Here is a 16,147-nt window from a genome sequence, read left to right as displayed (position 1 = left end):
TGTGCAGCACGGGGCAGGGTAACAACTGCTTCCTGACTGGCTTAATCAAAACCAGTGTTCCCTGACAACTCTAGGACATTCGAGGCCAGAAGTCCGAGGAACCGGAGTTGGGCTGGCCACGGATTACAACAGATGGTTCTTGTTGCTGGCTTGAGATTTGGCAAGAGGCTTTGGGAAAGCGAATTACTCAAAGAGCAGGGAACTGATCTCCTAGAGGGGGAGTTTATGAAAGACAGAATTGGGGGAAGGATGATTCATAGGTACTTTTCGAAGAACCCCTAATTAAATTTGCACATGAGCAAATGAAGAAGGGGATCCCTTCTGTTGGCAAGACAGCAAGCAAAGAGCAGCTTGGGATGGGAAAAGGGGACACTTGACTTGGAAGGCAGCTTAAGAGTTTCTGAAATGAAGAGCCCAGGTCTTGGGGGGGGGGGGGGCGGATGCAAATTGTTACTATCTCTCTAGAGGCTTTCTTTGTAGAGATGTTTCCCAACAACTCATCCAGATTAAACAGACTTTTCCAAGAATGCAGAATCACCTGGCTTTTCTAAAGCAAAAGATGACCAAATTGCAGTTAACCAGCTCCCTCCCAAATGCTGAGATTCCTGCAAAATGATTGCATGCTTGCTGAGTTTTATGTTATTTAACAAAAATAATATGAATTGAATTGGATTGAATTTTATTATTTATATGCCGCCCTTCTCCAGGAGGACTCAGGGCTGCGAACAATTCAAAAGGGGGAAAAAGGGGAACATAAAACGAAATACAAATAATTAAAATAAGCAAAAGTCACACAATCATACAAGTCGAGAGGGGAGGGGAACTCATCACCCCCAGGCCTGCCGGGAAAGCCAGGTTTTGACGGCTTTTCGGAAGGCCTGGAGAGAGGTGAGGGTCCGAATCCCTGCGGGGAGTTCGTTCCAGAGGGCCGGAGCTGCCACAGAGAAGGCCCTCCCCCGGGTAGTAGCCAGGTGGCATTGGCTGGTAGATGGAACCCGGAGGAGGCCGACCCTGTGAGATCTAATGGGTCTGTGGGAGGTTTGGGGTATTCCTCATAGACCACTCCATCAAGGCTGAAAGAAAATTAAATGTTTTTTTTCCCCCTACAATATTTAAAAGTGCAGTGGCAAAGAATTATACAAAGCAAAGGTTTTTCATGCTGCTAAGAACAGTCTCCAGTTATACACTCTTCCAACCACAACTCCAGCCACACTGGGTAACTAAATGCATCCTGAAAACCTACAAACTTAGGAGAGGAAAAGCCTCTTTCTTTGTTGATTTAAAAATGGCATGCCATTATCAAGATTAGCAGCCACTGATGGTTCTATTCCATTGGAGACAAAGCTAGAAGATGGCCCATCTCTATTTGAATGAATATGAGTGAAGCTTAGGCTGTGGACAAATGTCACAGAGTTGGGGACAAGAGAGAGAAATGGGAACAAGGAAAATGATTCTTGGTAACATGACACAAGTTTGAGATCAAAGAGTTCAACTGACTGACTGAAGTGACAAGGCAAACAAAAGAAAATTTTGCTCCATACAACAACACACAGTTGGCTGAAAGAATTCATCGCTTCAGGATGTTGGGATGGCCGTCAACTCATGTTACACATGACACCCAGCTGCAAGTATCTTTTCTCTCAAGTCTCTTTTGCAGTGATGTGACAAGTGGGGTGGGGGGGTGGGGGGAGGAAAGGATTGTTTTGAGCAGAAATTGGCCAGAGGGGAAAGAGTTAGAGATTTGGTCTCTCTGCAATATCTGTCTTTTGTTCCTGGGTACTGTTAAACATACACATATATCAGTGGTGGGTTTCAATTTTTTTGGGAACCTACTCTGTGGGTGTGGCCTCCTTTGTGGGAGTGGCTTGCCAGCCATGTGTTTTCTCTCTCTCTCTCTCTCTCTTTCCTTCCTTTTGTCTCTCTGTCCCTTTTTTCTTTTTTCTTTCATCTCTCTCTCACTCTTTTTCTTTCTTTTTCTTTTTTTATTTATTTCTTTCTTCCTTTCTTTCTCTTTCACTCTCTCTGTGTCAGTCTCTCTCTCTCTCTCTCTTTCCTTCCTTTTGTCTCTCTGTCCCTTTTTTCTTTTTTTCTTTCATCTCTCTCTCACTCTTTCTTTCTTTTTTCTTTCTTTCTTTCTTTCTTTCTTCCTTTGTTTCTCTTTCTCTCTCTCTGTGTCAGTCTCTCTCTCTCTCTCTCTCTCTCTCTCTCTCTCTCTCTCTCTGTGTGTGTGTGTGTGTTTGTGTGGGGCAGTGGTGGGTTTCAAAAAATCTTGGAACCTCTTCTGTAGGTGTGGCCTGCTTTCCGGGTCCACTGGTGGAACCTCTTCTATCTGGTTTGGTAGATTTGACGAACCGGTTCTACCGAATAGGTGCGGACTGGTAGGAACCCACATATATGCATAACACTAGAGGAAGTAGGATGGCCAAAATGCACGTGGACAGCTTTTTAAAGAAATAGGATAAATATTATAGAGAGAGTTTTGCAGCCATCTCAAAGTGATTTAAATGTCATTCTAACACAATTGTATAAATGAAAGTATAAAATTCTATGTATAAAACTATCAAAGCATGCTATCTAAAAACAATAAAAATGCGTACTACAGATAATCCTTAATTTATGACAACAATTAAGCCCAAAATCTATGCGGTTTAAGTGAGACATCTGTAAAGTGAGTTTTGCCTCATTTTATGACCTTTTTGCCACAGTTGTTAAGTGAATCACTGCAGTTGTTAAGTTAGTTAGCAATAGCAATAGCAATAGCAGTTAGACTTATATACCGCTTCATAGGGCTTTCAGTCCTCTCTAAGCGGTTTACAGAGTCAGCATATTGCCCCCACAGTCTGGGTCCTCATTTTACCCACCTCGGAAGGATGGAAGGCTGAGTCAACCTTGAGCCGGTGAGATTTGAACAGCCGAATTGCAGAACTGCAGTCAGCTGAAGTAGCCTGCAGTGCTGCATTTAACCGCTGCGCCACCTCGGCTCTTCTTAGTTAATACTGTTGTTAAGTGAATCTGGTTTCCCCATTGACTATGCTTGTGAGAAGGTCACAAAAAGTGATCACACGACCCCAGAGACACTGCAACTAGCACGAATATGAACCCATTGCCGAGCATTTGAATTTTGATGCCACAATGGTCATAAGTTATGACCATTGAAAGGTCCAGCCCCGACTACAGCGAATGTGTGTTGCGAATTTTAAATATATTTTTTTTCTTCTTTTTTCTTTTTTTTCTTCACTTTGTAAGCCGCCCAGAGTCCTGCGGGATTGGGCGGCCTATAAATTTAATAAATAAATAAATAAATAAATAATAAGTGTGAAAAATGGTGACATTTTTCAGTGCTGTTGTAACTTCGAATGAACTGTTGTAAGTCGAGGATTACCCTAACCCTAACGCTAACATCCCCAAGATTCTGCCTAATTATCCTGCCTCCCTGTGCTCAAGAACAGGATCTGGAACAATAGCAATAGCAGTTAGACTTATATACCGCTTCATAGGGCTTTCAGCCCTCTCTAAGCGGTTTACAGAGTCAGCACATTGCCCCCAACAACAATCCGGGTCCTCATTTCACCCACCTCGGAAGGATGGAAGGCTGAGTCAACCTTGAGCCGGTGAGATTTGAACAGCCTATTAACAGCCTATTTGAACAGCCTATAACCACGAAGCCTATTATTAATTCAACTTTGTTTCTCACAGTGGAAAACTCCACGGTTCTGTGGGCTCCCAAGCAAGAGGAAGAGTCCCCTCCTGCTCCTTTTCTGCCATTGGGAAACATGTGCCCTCAATTCACAGATTACAGGGAGTCTGAAGATTAGCAGCCCCTGATTGGCCTGACCTCTAGGAATGTTCCCAACCACTTGAAAAGCCATCTTGAGTTAAAACTATTCCATACTTGTCTTGGCGCACTTGATACCTGGCGCAGCAGCCCTCCTCGAGGGTGGCTTTTTCAGCTATTTTCATTTTGCTCTCCTAAATTTGTAGATTTCCAGGTTTGCATTTAGTTGCCCAGTGTGGCTGAACTTGTGGATGAAAGAGTGTATAACTGGAGACTGTTCTTAGCGGTTCCACCACAAATCCGCGAAGCCTTTATCCGCGGAGACATAAGCGCGAAGACTAATTCACGCCGTTCTAAGCGCTAAGGAAAAATGTGACCCTACCGTGATGACATAATCGTGGAGGGCAAATCCGCGCATTCCCAAGCACTCAGTACCCTAAACCTAACCCTAACCCTAACCCTAACGCTAAACCTAACCCTAAACCTAACGCTAAACCTAACCCTAAACCTAACACTAAAACAAACCCTAAACCTAACCCTAAACCTAACCCTAAACCTAACCCTAAAACAAACCCTAAAACAAACCCCTAAACCTAATCCTAACCCTTACCTTAATTGAAATCGGCTTTCTGCCGCGGCGCCATTTTAAAGCGCCCTTCTGTTGCCGCGCTGTTGTCACGGCGGTGATGACGCGCGTTGATGACGTCGCGGCTTTATCACCGCGATTTTATCACCGCGATTTTGACGAGCGCGGTTTTGTCGTGCCACGGTTCTTAGCAACGTGAAAAACCTTTGCTTTGTACAATTCTTTGCCACTGCACTTTTAAATATTGTAGGAAAAAAAAACATTTAATTTTCTTTCATATTTTCGCTATTGTCTGCCTCTTCTGCTTGGAAAGCCCTTGCACCTGGATCATGCCTGTAATGCTGCCTGGATGCAACAAGACTTTTGGAACAAAAATCAAGAACCAGTGCACTTCTTTTTCACAAGAGCCACTGACTTTTCTACAGAAGAATGAAAGCAGCTGCATGCATACGGTATTTAAAGTACTCAAACAAACCCAGCCCGGCTCCAACACAGGACGGCTTGAACCTTCAGCAAACAATAGCAGTGACCAAACCCAGCCGACGCAAAAATATAACCTCCAAGAACCAAAGGCGTTAACACCGCGGGTTGATAACAGCTACATTAGGCCAGGGGTCTCCAACCTTGTCAACTTGAAGCCTGGCGGACTTCAACTCCCAAAATTCCCCAGCCAGCTTGTCAACTTGAAGCCTGGCGGACTTCAACTCCCAGAATTCCCCAGCCAGCTTGTCAACTTTAAGCCTGGCAGACTTCAACTCCCAGAATTCCCTAGCCAGCTTGTCAACTTTAAGCCTGGCGGACTTCAACTCCCAGAATTCCCCAGCCAGCTTGTCAACTTTAAGCCTGGCGGACTTCAACTCCCAGAATTCCCCAGCCAGCTTGTCAACTTGAAGCCTGGCGGACTTAAACTCTCAGAATTCTGGGAGTTGAAGTCCTACAGACTTAAAGTTGATAAAAGGCTGGAGACCCCTGCAGCTGACTGGGGAATTCTGGGAGTTGAAGTCCACCAGGCTTAAAGTTGATAAAAGGTTGAAGACCCCTGCAGCTGGCTGGGGAATTCTGGGAGTTGAAGTTCACCAGGCTTAAAGTTGACAAAAGGTTGGAGACCCCTGCAGCTGGCTGGGGAATTCTGGGAGTTGAAGTCCTACAGACTTAAAGTTGACAAGGTTGGAGACCCCTGCAGCTGGCTGGGGAATTCTGGGTGTTGAAGTCCTACAGACTTAAAGTTGACAAGGTTAGAGACCCCTGCAGCTGGCTGGGGAATTCTGGGAGTTGAAGTCCACCAGGCTTAAAGTTGATAAAAGGTTGAAGACCCCTGCAGCTGGCTGGGGAATTCTGGGAGTTGAAGTTCACCAGGCTTAAAGTTGACAAAAGGTTGGAGACCCCTGCAGCTGGCTGGGGAATTCTGGGAGTTGAAGTTCACCAGGCTTAAAGTTGACAAAAGGCTGGAGACCCCTGCATTAAGGCCCTTCATCGGGACAATCGCAGAGATTTCACCTCTCCCGCTTTTGCTCTGTCTGTCTGTGTGTGTGTGTGTGTTGTGTGTGTTGTGTGTGTGTGTTGTGTGTGTTGTGTGTGTGTTTTGTGTGTGTGTGTGTGTGTGTGTGTGTGTTGTGTACACGAGAGCGTCCGCTCAGGAGGGGGCGCCTTCAAATGGGAAGAAAGGATGGAGGGGACGTTTGGAAAGAGCAGAAGCGGGGCGGAGGGCGGACGCGACGGCTCCTCTGTCCCGGCAGCAGCGGCGGCGGCGGCGGCGGCGGTGGGGGAAGAAAGAAGAGGCACGGTATTTTGCTTTTCCTGCAGAAAAAAAAAGCCCCCAGCGAAGGGTCTGCCGAAGGGGCAGCGGGAAGCGAGGGCAACCTGACAAAGGCTGGACTCCGGAGCCCGCATTCCCGGAGCCGAGGACAAAAGTTGCAAGCGGGGAAGGGGAGGGGGTCGGGAGGGAGAGAAAGAGACGATTCTCTGCCTTCCAGGAGGAGCGGGGGGATGCCCGGACTTCCACAAAAGAGGGAAGCGGAGGGTGCAGAGGGAAGAGAAGCCACCCCACCCACCCAGACTTGGCGGGACAGAGCCGAATCGAAGAGGCGAGCCCCCCCCCCACCTCCCCGCAGCCGCCCGGACTCACCTCCCCGGCTCGGTCAGGGGGCCAGAAAGCAACGGCGAGGTCTCCTCTCAGCCGGCTGTGGAAGCCCGAGCGACGTCGGCGGCAGGCTCGAGCCGAGGGGCTGACGAGGAGCCTCCTCCATTTGCCCGACCTCCCTCCCTCCCGCCCAGCCGTCGATGCGATCCAGCTGTGCTTTGGATGCAGCAGCGGAAAGGAGGCGCGGCGCCCGGCGGGCTCAGCGGCGCTTCCTCCGGCAGGGGGGGTGCGCCCCTTTCTTCGCTCTGCCCGCCCCTCGCGCTGCTTTTGGCTCGCAAGCCAGCCGGGGCAGGCGGGGGATATTCATGGGCTCTTCCCTCTTCTGTCTGCAGCCGGCGGAGGAGATCCGCAATAAGGCAGCGGGGGCGTGAGGAAGGGGCGTGGGCGGCGAGTTCGTATCGCCCCAAAGGAAGCGTAAAACGCCTAAGGGTTAAAATCTCAACACAGAATAGCCGCTATCCCCCCCCCCCCAATCTCCCCCGGCTACAAAAGCTGCCCTTTCCGGCTAACCCAACAGTGCTTAGCCGTGGCCAAAGGCGAGGGAAATCCACGCGCTAGCAACCAAACACAACGACCCTTCAAGGTAGGTCGCGAGTCTCCACTTGAACCCAGGAGGCCAAAGTTACCCGGCGAATTGCAGGGGGCGGCAAGGGTCGAACTTACGGCGCTAGGGGAACTCCCTGGATCTTGGTTCAGGCTCGCAAGAGCAACTTTTCGGCATTAAATGCGGGATTAAATGCGTTCCGGGAGAAAAGAGAGGAGGGGAGGGTGGAAGGGAGAGAAAGAGAAGGAGAGGAGGGTGGAAGGGGGAGAAAGAGAAGGAGAGGAGGGTGGAAGGGGGAGAAAGAGAAGGAGAGATAGTAGGAAAGGAAGAGGAAGAGTGGAGGAGAGGTAAGGGAAGAAGAAAGAGGTATGGAGAGGAGGGTGGAAGGGAGAGAAAGAGAAGGAGAGAAGGGTGGAAGGGAGAGAAAGAGAAGGAGAGGAGGGTAGAAGGGGGAGAAAGAGAAGGAGAGATAGTAGGAAAGGAAGAGGAAGAGTGGAGGAGAGGTAAGGGAAGAAGAAAGAGGTATGGAGAGGAGGGTGGAAGGGAGAGAAAGAGAAGGAGAGGTGGGTGGAAGGGAGAGAAAGAGAAGGGGAGGAGGGTGGAAGGGAGAGAAAGAGAAGGAGAGGAGGGTGGAAGGGGGAGAAAGAGAAGGAGAGATAGTAGGAAAGGAAGAGGAAGAGTGGAGGAGAGGTAAGGGAAGAAGAAAGAGGTATGGAGAGGAGGGTGGAAGGGAGAGAAAGAGAAGGAGAGAAGGGTGGAAGGGAGAGAAAGAGAAGGAGAGAAGGGTGGAAGGGAGAGAAAGAGAAGGAGAGGAGGGTAGAAGGGGGAGAAAGAGAAGGAGAGATAGTAGGAAAGGAAGAGGAAGAGTGGAGGAGAGGTAAGGGAAGAAGAAAGAGGTATGGAGAGGAGGGTGGAAGGGAGAGAAAGAGAAGGAGAGGTGGGTGGAAGGGAGAGAAAGAGAAGGGGAGGAGGGTGGAAGGGAGAGAAAGAGGAGAGGAGGGTGGAAGGGGGAGAAAGAGAAGGAGAGAGGGCAGGAAGGGGAAGAGAGAGGGTAGGAGTAGGGGAGAGGTAAGGGAAGAAAGAAGGAGAGGAGAGGAGGAAGGAAGTAGAGAAGGGAGGGAGGGAGAAAAGAAAGGGAAAATAAGGTGGTGTTACAACAGGCACTAGAGATGGTAAACAAAGCAACTCAAACTATATTATACCCTTTTAAATGGAATAACAAAAATATAAGAATGGCAAAGAAAAAGAATAACTATGTGAATGTATACCTATAACTGTATGTAGGAGAATAAATGACAGTAAGAATATAAAGCACAATATAGGTAAACAATATTTGGTTATAAATAGCTAAGTATAAATAAATATAGAAATGTACATTAATGAATAAGGAGACCATGAATGCAAGATAGAAATGTATAGAAGGGAAAACACTAACTGCAAAGAAACCGATTCAGAACTGCTGTATGATATACGATGGAACTTCTTGTTCCTATGTTGTTTTAAGTCATGTGTTTGTTTTTGTTGATGTGTTTATGTGTTTAAAATAAAAATAAATAAATAAATGCATTACTGAGAGTTGGGTCGTTTCTTTTTCCCGATAGAAATTTTTTTTAATTTTCCATTTTCATAGCATATAATCACATGTATACTATTACATAGTCAATATCATGTTGTATTATTAAGTAATTACATCAATTCATCTTGCCATCGACTACCAAAGGGAGAAAAAAAAACCAGTTATTGGCTCTTCTGCTCTCCATACACCATATTTATACCTTATCCAACACTTTCTTCCCCCTCTCTCCTCCCCCTTTCTACATCCTTTCTTCCCTCCATAGAGTTGGGTCGTTTCTTGTTCATTAAAAAAACAAATGCTTGATTGAAACTGTTAGGTAATGAGAGCGATCCAAAGGGCGGAGTGGGATGGCAGAACAACTACTGGCGGTTACGGCCTCCCTTATATTATTAACTGGATCGCAACAGGCCCTTAGATCAGTGTTTCTCAACCTTGGCAACTTGAAGATGTCCGGACTTCAACTCCCAGAATTCCCCAGCCAGCTGCAGGGGTCTCCAACCTTGTCAACTTTAAGTCTATGCTGGCTGGGGAATTCTGGGAGTTGAAGTCCAGACATCTTCAAGTTGCCACGGTTGAGAAACACTGCCTTAGATCAACATACCGCTCTTCAGTTTATTGGGAAATAATAGGCTACACAAATGGGCCCTTCGCCGTTCCCGGAAGTTACTTACTTCCGGGTTCGCCGACCAACCAGTTCGCGGGGACCGCCGCGAACCGGTTGAAACCCACCCCTGTTGTAAGACCTAAATATCTTCTGGAAGAGTTGCTTTTTAACCAGACTCCAGGAGGGAAATCTAGAAGGAGCTAGTTTAGCTTCCAAGGAGGGGCTGCCCCAAAGTACGGGGGATTATTAGAAAGGATCTCCTAGCTCAGCTCCCCTCACTTCATGAAGATGTTGCACTACTCACAATTTTCTTGGCGGGGGGAGGGAATGCCTTGGATGAGTTGATGTGGTCAGAGAAGACAGTCCTTTTAAGCACTTAGGCTGCATATAATTTTCATACTAGCAGGAAGATATTTGTTTCCCTTTTTAAAAAACCTTAGCTGGATAAGGTATCTAAACATTGTTAAGTGAGACCACCTGGCTGGCTGTTCAGCGCATGAATTTTTTAAAGGGGAAAAATGTATGCATCCTTTTACAACAAGTGTATCAAAGCCATTGAAAGTCCAGAGAATACTTCATTCTGTAATGCATATATTACATGCCATTTCTCCCCTCCTTTCTTCTTAAACCCAGCCTCCAAAAATCAGACTTCCAAAAGAGGAAAAAAGGGGGAAGCTTTTTTTTCCTTTTTAATTAGAGTTAATCCTAAAATTGCATTTAGAGCCCATTTTCGGTTCCACGTTTTAATTTAGCAGATGGAACTACGGTAGTCATTTTCACTGCTGAATAATCCCATCTACACATTTTCGATTAGGGAGAAAAATTGCACCCAGATTCGGGTTTATTAGGGGAGCGGATAATTACTGTGTTAGCCAGAAAAGATGGAAATGCCACACGTCATTTTAGAAATTCATTGCCAATCAGACAAGGCAGCCAAGCGAGACAAATGTTGGTTGTGGTTTTCTTTTCATCGCTGAAATATCACAGACTAACTCAATAGTTCCTCAACTGCAGCAACTAATGGAGTTTCCAGCCTAAGCTTTTGACTCAAGAAGAATATCCAGTTAGCCTATGCTTAAGATCAGAAATGATTTAAACTGTTAAAAGTTAGTTCAGTAAGAAGAAGCTAAGGTCAATGTAGAATGTCATTAATTTCTTTATTTCTTTTTTCTCAATAGATTTTAGACTGGGTTAGTTAAAAATCCATACCGTGTACGGGTTCTGGGAAGTCGGGGGGGGGGGAGGAGGAGGGGGGTTGGGGGGGTGGAGGGAGGGAGGGGCACACAAAAAAAATTGTACTTCAATGTCTTAATGATTGACAAATGATGAAATATTTGTGTTTTTTTTAAAGAAATAAAATAAATATTTGCAAGTGAAGAAGAATATCCTAATTCTTATATCATGAAAAGCAAACACATCTCACACATGCCGCCTTCCCTCAATACATATTGACGCTTACTGAAATCTTGCTTCTTATGAGTGCGGGATTGGAGCATGTAAGCCAGGGGTGTCAAACTCAAGCCCCACGGACTGGATCCATCCCAGGGGGTGCTTTGATCTGGCCTGGGGGGGGGCACCCTTGTGTGAAGTACCCGTGGTTCGCCCATGAGGCCAATGTTGAGAAAAGACACGGACACGAGCTTTCTCGGGATGAGGCGACCCAGATTGGGGGTCTGGGAGACCCTTTTATTGAGATAAGACAAAGGCAGGAGGAGCAATCAGCATGTGATTTAAGACAGCCTGTCAAACTACAATTGCTAATCTACTGCTCAGGGAAGTTCTGTCTATATATGGTCAAATCCTGGGCGTCGTTGGGTAAAGCACATCTAGAGCGAACTATCAGGATATTATGTTATGCACTATCAGGATGTTATGGAGTTTGTTTATTCCTGTGTGGTTCAGCGTGGCTGCGCATGCCCTGTTATGCACTGGGCCATGGGTGACCGCCACACCTACACAAAGAGTTATGTGACAACACCCTTGAAACTACAAAGGACCAGCCTGTGGTGCCTCTGCCAGAAAACAGAGCTTGGGAGGGCTGCATGCAGTCCTCTTGAGCTCCATCTTCGCTGGCAGAAGGTTACAGGAGGCCGTCGCAGCTGAAAATGGAGCTCGGGAGCCCATTTTCACTGACAGAGTGCTCAGACCACCGCAGGGACCCCTGATACGAGTGACGTCGAGCTGGCCACCCCCACCTTGGCCACGGCCACCCCGGTCCGTGGAGGTCAAACGCAACCCTGATGCGGCCCTTAATGAAATCAAGTTTGACATCTTTGATGTAAGGGAACAATGTTCAGGATGTTTAGGAAATATGTGTGATGGCTGTAGTTTATTCTGGGACACACACAAGTGGCCTTTTAAAATTCTTTACCAAATTTGTGGGCCATGTTTGGGCATGGCAAGATAAAAGGGCTTATCCAGATGTATATATTTTTCTTAATCTCTGTCCACCATCTTTTCATGATTGGCTCATTTTTCTAACTTTATCCCTTTTTTAAATTATTTTTTTTAAAAAATTGCCATGAGCAGAGGGAAAGGTGGGGAAGACCATACTTAGAAAAGTTTGGCGGCTATAAAAATCCCGAAGCTGCAGAAGCTTCAGCTGGAAACTACAATTTCTGCAGAAGCTTCAGCTGGAAACTACAATTTCTGCAGAAGCTTCAGCTGGAAACTACAATTTCTAAACATGGTGTTCACAGAAGAGCTTTGGGTAGAAGATCAGAGAATCAAATAATACTTTAGAAAGTGCAGTTTTGTTTGCTCTTATTACAAAAGCCATGTTTTAAAAAATACAACAAGGGAACCTTCAAATTCCAAATGAGCCGCTGTGTTTAAAAATAAAATATTTGAAATTGGCTGGTATAGTATATTCAGTTGACCATGCCTAATATAGGCGGCCCGATCATCTCTGGAGCTGCATCGCTACCGCAGTAAGAAATGTCTGTTGAATATTTTTTTTTAACTTTATTTATTTGTACGTATTTATTTTATCATACTTCTAGACTGCCCCAGTCAAAAAATCCAGCAACATGATCTGGGTTTTCCCCTTGTGATGCTTCCCCATTGATTCTTTTGAAAGGAAGTAATGGGGGGGGGGGGGGGGAGGAGGATTTTTTTAAAAAACCACCCCAATGCCATGAAGTTCCTTGTTTCATAATCAACCTCAGGTACAAGCACATCATTCTGAGAAACATCCCCATTGACATTAGTGTAGGAAAATTTTAAAAGGCAAGAGGAACAGCTGGTAGCCAGCTGCACTTAGGTCTTAGGAAGACCAATTTCAGGGCACTGGCGCTGCTGAGGCCAGCATCAAAGAGAAGTTGAGAAAATAAACAAAACAGTGGATTTATGGGAAGTAGGGGCTTTCTAAAACTGGTGTAGCGTGAAGTATATAGCTCAGCTTGTGGAAAGGGCTTTATTGTTTTGTTTTTTAAAAAAAAATATTTAGCTTTTATTAAATGTCTTTCCTATTTTTAATTTCTTTTCAAGACAATAATCTTTCCTTTTATAGTAAGTAAGGCAGTATCACCACAGAATCAAATTCTTTTTTTAAATTTATTTTTATTTTAAGCACATAAACACATCAACAAAAACAAACACATGACTTAAAACAACATAGGAACAACATAGAAGTTCCATCGTATATCATACAGCAGTTCCGTATCGGTTTCTTTGCAGTTAAGTGTTTTCCCTTCTATACCTTTCTATCTTGCATTCATAATCTCCTTATTCGTTATCCATTTTTATGTACTATTCTGTATTTATTTATACTTAGCTATTTATAACAAAATATTGTTTACCTATATTGTGCTTTATATTCTTACTATCATTTATTCTCTTACATACAATTATAGGTATACATTCACATAGTTATTCTTTTTCTTTGCCATTCTTATACTTTTGTTATTCCATTTAAAAGGGTATAATATACAGTTTGGGTTGCTTTGTTTACCATCCCTAGCGCCTGTTGTAACACCACCTTATTTTCCCTTTCTTTTCTTTTCTCCTTCCCTTCCTTCTCTACTTCCTTCCTCCTCTCCTTCCCCTTCCTTCTTCCCTTACCTCTCCCCTACTCCTACCCTCTCTCTTCCCTTTCCTGCCCTCTCTCCTTCTCTTTCTCACCCTTCCACCCTCCTCTCCTTACCTCTTTCTTCTTCCCTTGCCTCTCCTCCACTCTTTCTCTTCCCTACCACAGAATCAAATTCTATGATACACCAATAAATAAAATCTGACTCCTAAGTAAGCACTTTTAAACTTTATATATATTCCACACTGTTTTATGGATGCTTTATATGTTCCCCTCTCGGTACTATCTATGTAATTAGATAGTGAGCCTATGTTTCTAGGTGCGCTACAGGTAGGTACAAATTCATACAAATTCAGTGTGGAGGAGAGGTAGGGGAAGAAGAAAGAGGTAAGGCGAGGTGGGTGGAAGGGAGAGAAAGAGAAGGAGAGGAGGGAGGAAGAGAGAGAAAGAGAAGGAGAGAGGGTAGGAAGGAGAAGAAAGAGGGTAGGAGTAGGGGAGAGGTATGGGAAGGAAGAAGGGGATGGAGAGGAGGAGGGAAGGAAGTAGAAAAGGGAGGGAGAAAAGAAAAGTAAGAGAAAATAAGGTGGTGTCATAGCAGGTGCGAAGGATGGTAAACAAAGCATTCCAAACTATACCTTATAACCTTTTAAATGGAATAATAATAATATTAGAATGGCAAAGAAAAAGAATAACTATGTGAATGTATACCTAGAACTGTATGTAAGAGAATAAATGACAGTAAAAATATAAAGCACAATATAGGTAAATAATACTTGGTCATAAGTAGCTAAGTATAAATAAATAAAGAATTGTACATAAAAATGGATAACGAACAAGGAGATTATGAACGCAAGATAGAAATGTATAGAAGGGAAAACACTAACTGCAAAGAAACCGATTCGGAACTGCTGTATGATATACGATGGGACTTATTGTTCCTATGTTGTTTTTAAGTCATACGTTTGTTTCTGTTGATGTGCTTATGTGTTTAAAATAAAAATTTATAATCATCAGAAGAAGAAAAACAAATTCATACAAATTCAGGCTCTCCTGCTGAATCTGTAGAAACAGCCTACAGTAACTTTTCAGGCTATCAACTCTTTCTTGAGGATTAGAAAAATGATGTCCTCCTTTTCACCCTCTTTTCTAGGGTGCATTAGAAGTGATGTTTCCTAACTTGGGGTAGTTTTCTGATTTGTCCGCTTTGTGGCTCATTTTAGGCAACTGCTCGACTTGGTTACTGTATGTTCTGGCAGGAATGTCCCCCTTCTCTCCAATCACTGCTCATCGCCAGTAAGTAAAGCAGTACAATAAAAGGATGGATTTGGCTTTGTTTGAACTAGGAACTTTTTAAAAAAAAATCAGCTACTTTCCCCATAGAGATAGGAAAAATGGTTAACCTATGATACATGTATTTTTCCTTCCCTTCTTTAACTAGTCCAAGAGAGATAAAGAAGCAGACACATCCACTCTAGACTTGCAGAACATCAGGCCACCATAGTAACCAAAGTGGATTAAGCTGGCTTAATTTCCAGCTGGTTTATCAAGGAAAATCCACAGCTTTAAGCTGTAGTGGAGAAATGTCCTCTGGAAGCCCCCACCCATCCCAGTCAAACTCAGAGTTGACATATGAAGTAACAAACCTGTTCTGACCCCCCTTCGTTCCACACCAAAGCACACTCCGAACCAAAGATAAGTTACGGCATTTAATTAACAGACAGACAGGTCCTTGGCAGCAAACCAGCACAGACAAGCTTGGGCAGCAATAAACGCAGATAAGGCTTGGCAGCAATCCAGCCTGCCAAGCTCACAATAATGTTCTCCAACATTTGTTCCTGCATTGACTTCTGCAAGAAGGGTGTGTGCACAAGTAGTCTTTTTATAGTCTGGAGAGGAGCCTAATGACCACCAGCTGAGTGCAATTACATCCTGTAACTGCACAACTGTTCCTGACACCTATTAGCTCTTCGATGGCATGCATCCAGAAACAACTCACTACTGGCTTCCGGCTCACTCTCCCTTGTCTCCTCCCCACTGGCTCAGTTGCCTTCTGGTGGCCAACCAGCCTCTCTGCGCCCTGCTCGGAGTTGGAACCCTGTCCAGGGTCCTCCACATCCTCCAGAGCTGACTCATAGGGCCCCTCGCTGTCGGAGTCTGGTGGCAGCTCCAATGGCTCCTGCTGGGCCACAACACAAACCTATATTGTCCCTATAGTTTAATGTGATGAACCCCATGGAAGGATATATTTGTAGAAGGTTGCCACAGTATTCGTGCTTTGCTTTTGAGCTCCCTGGAGACATCTGTCAGATTGTTATGATACAATGGCAGATTAGACTCTTTATGCTGTTGGTTTGACGTAGCACATCTCTTCTTACCTTCTTCTGGTCCAGATTCCTGAATGGTATTTCCAAGGTTCTTGCGCTATGGATTATTCCTGATGACATCTGCAGTGGCAGCTGGAATGTCCTCAATTAGATGGACTCTGGTATCCACTCAGACGTGCCAATTTTGACATCAGCTCTGGGCTGAAGACCAAGGTATTCATAATGTGGAAAGGTCAAACGAAAGGGAGACAGATCAAAACACAGTCTCTAGGCAAAGCAGGGCCAGATCATCGGTTCTATAGCCTGTTTATAATACCTTAATAAATTAAGGAATGTATGGATCGGATGTGTTTCTATATTGATCTATTGGCATGGGACTTTCCCATGCATAGAGACTTTTGAGAACTCTATTTACATTTTGCATCATGATATGAGTCCACCCTATGCCAGGAGAATTGTTGGACAGAAATAGCAACCAGGACCAGACTCCTGGCATTGCTCACTATCTCAGGATACGGTCCCCCCTCCCTCTCCACTTTCTTTTTTTCTATGATAATAAATATAGATACTT

The 16,147-nt window shown here is 44.8% G+C and overlaps 1 protein-coding gene and 1 long non-coding RNA gene across 2 annotated transcripts in view; one reads left to right on the top strand and one right to left on the bottom strand.

Moving 5' to 3' along the window:
• The window catches only part of S1PR2 (sphingosine-1-phosphate receptor 2), a 93,773-nt gene extending 87,162 nt beyond the window's left edge, over positions 1–6,611 (bottom strand). Inside the window, exon 1 of the mRNA XM_032211212.1 lies at positions 6,487–6,611. The gene's annotated coding sequence lies outside the window, so the exon portion shown is untranslated. The remainder of the gene's footprint in view (positions 1–6,486) is intronic.
• Positions 6,612–6,787: 176 nt separating this feature from the next.
• Positions 6,788–15,863, top strand: LOC116504286. The gene is made up of 3 exons (XR_004254794.1): positions 6,788–7,084; positions 14,473–14,545; positions 15,643–15,863. It is a non-coding gene; the product is annotated as an uncharacterized LOC116504286 (long non-coding RNA).
• The last annotated feature ends 284 nt before the right edge of the window (positions 15,864–16,147 follow it).

Source organism: Thamnophis elegans, chromosome 2 (genome assembly GCF_009769535.1).
Source record: "Thamnophis elegans isolate rThaEle1 chromosome 2, rThaEle1.pri, whole genome shotgun sequence".
Lineage (NCBI taxonomy): Eukaryota > Metazoa > Chordata > Lepidosauria > Squamata > Colubridae > Thamnophis > Thamnophis elegans.
Note: the sequence above shows the minus strand (reverse complement) of the source record. Positions and strands in the feature narration are given on the sequence as shown.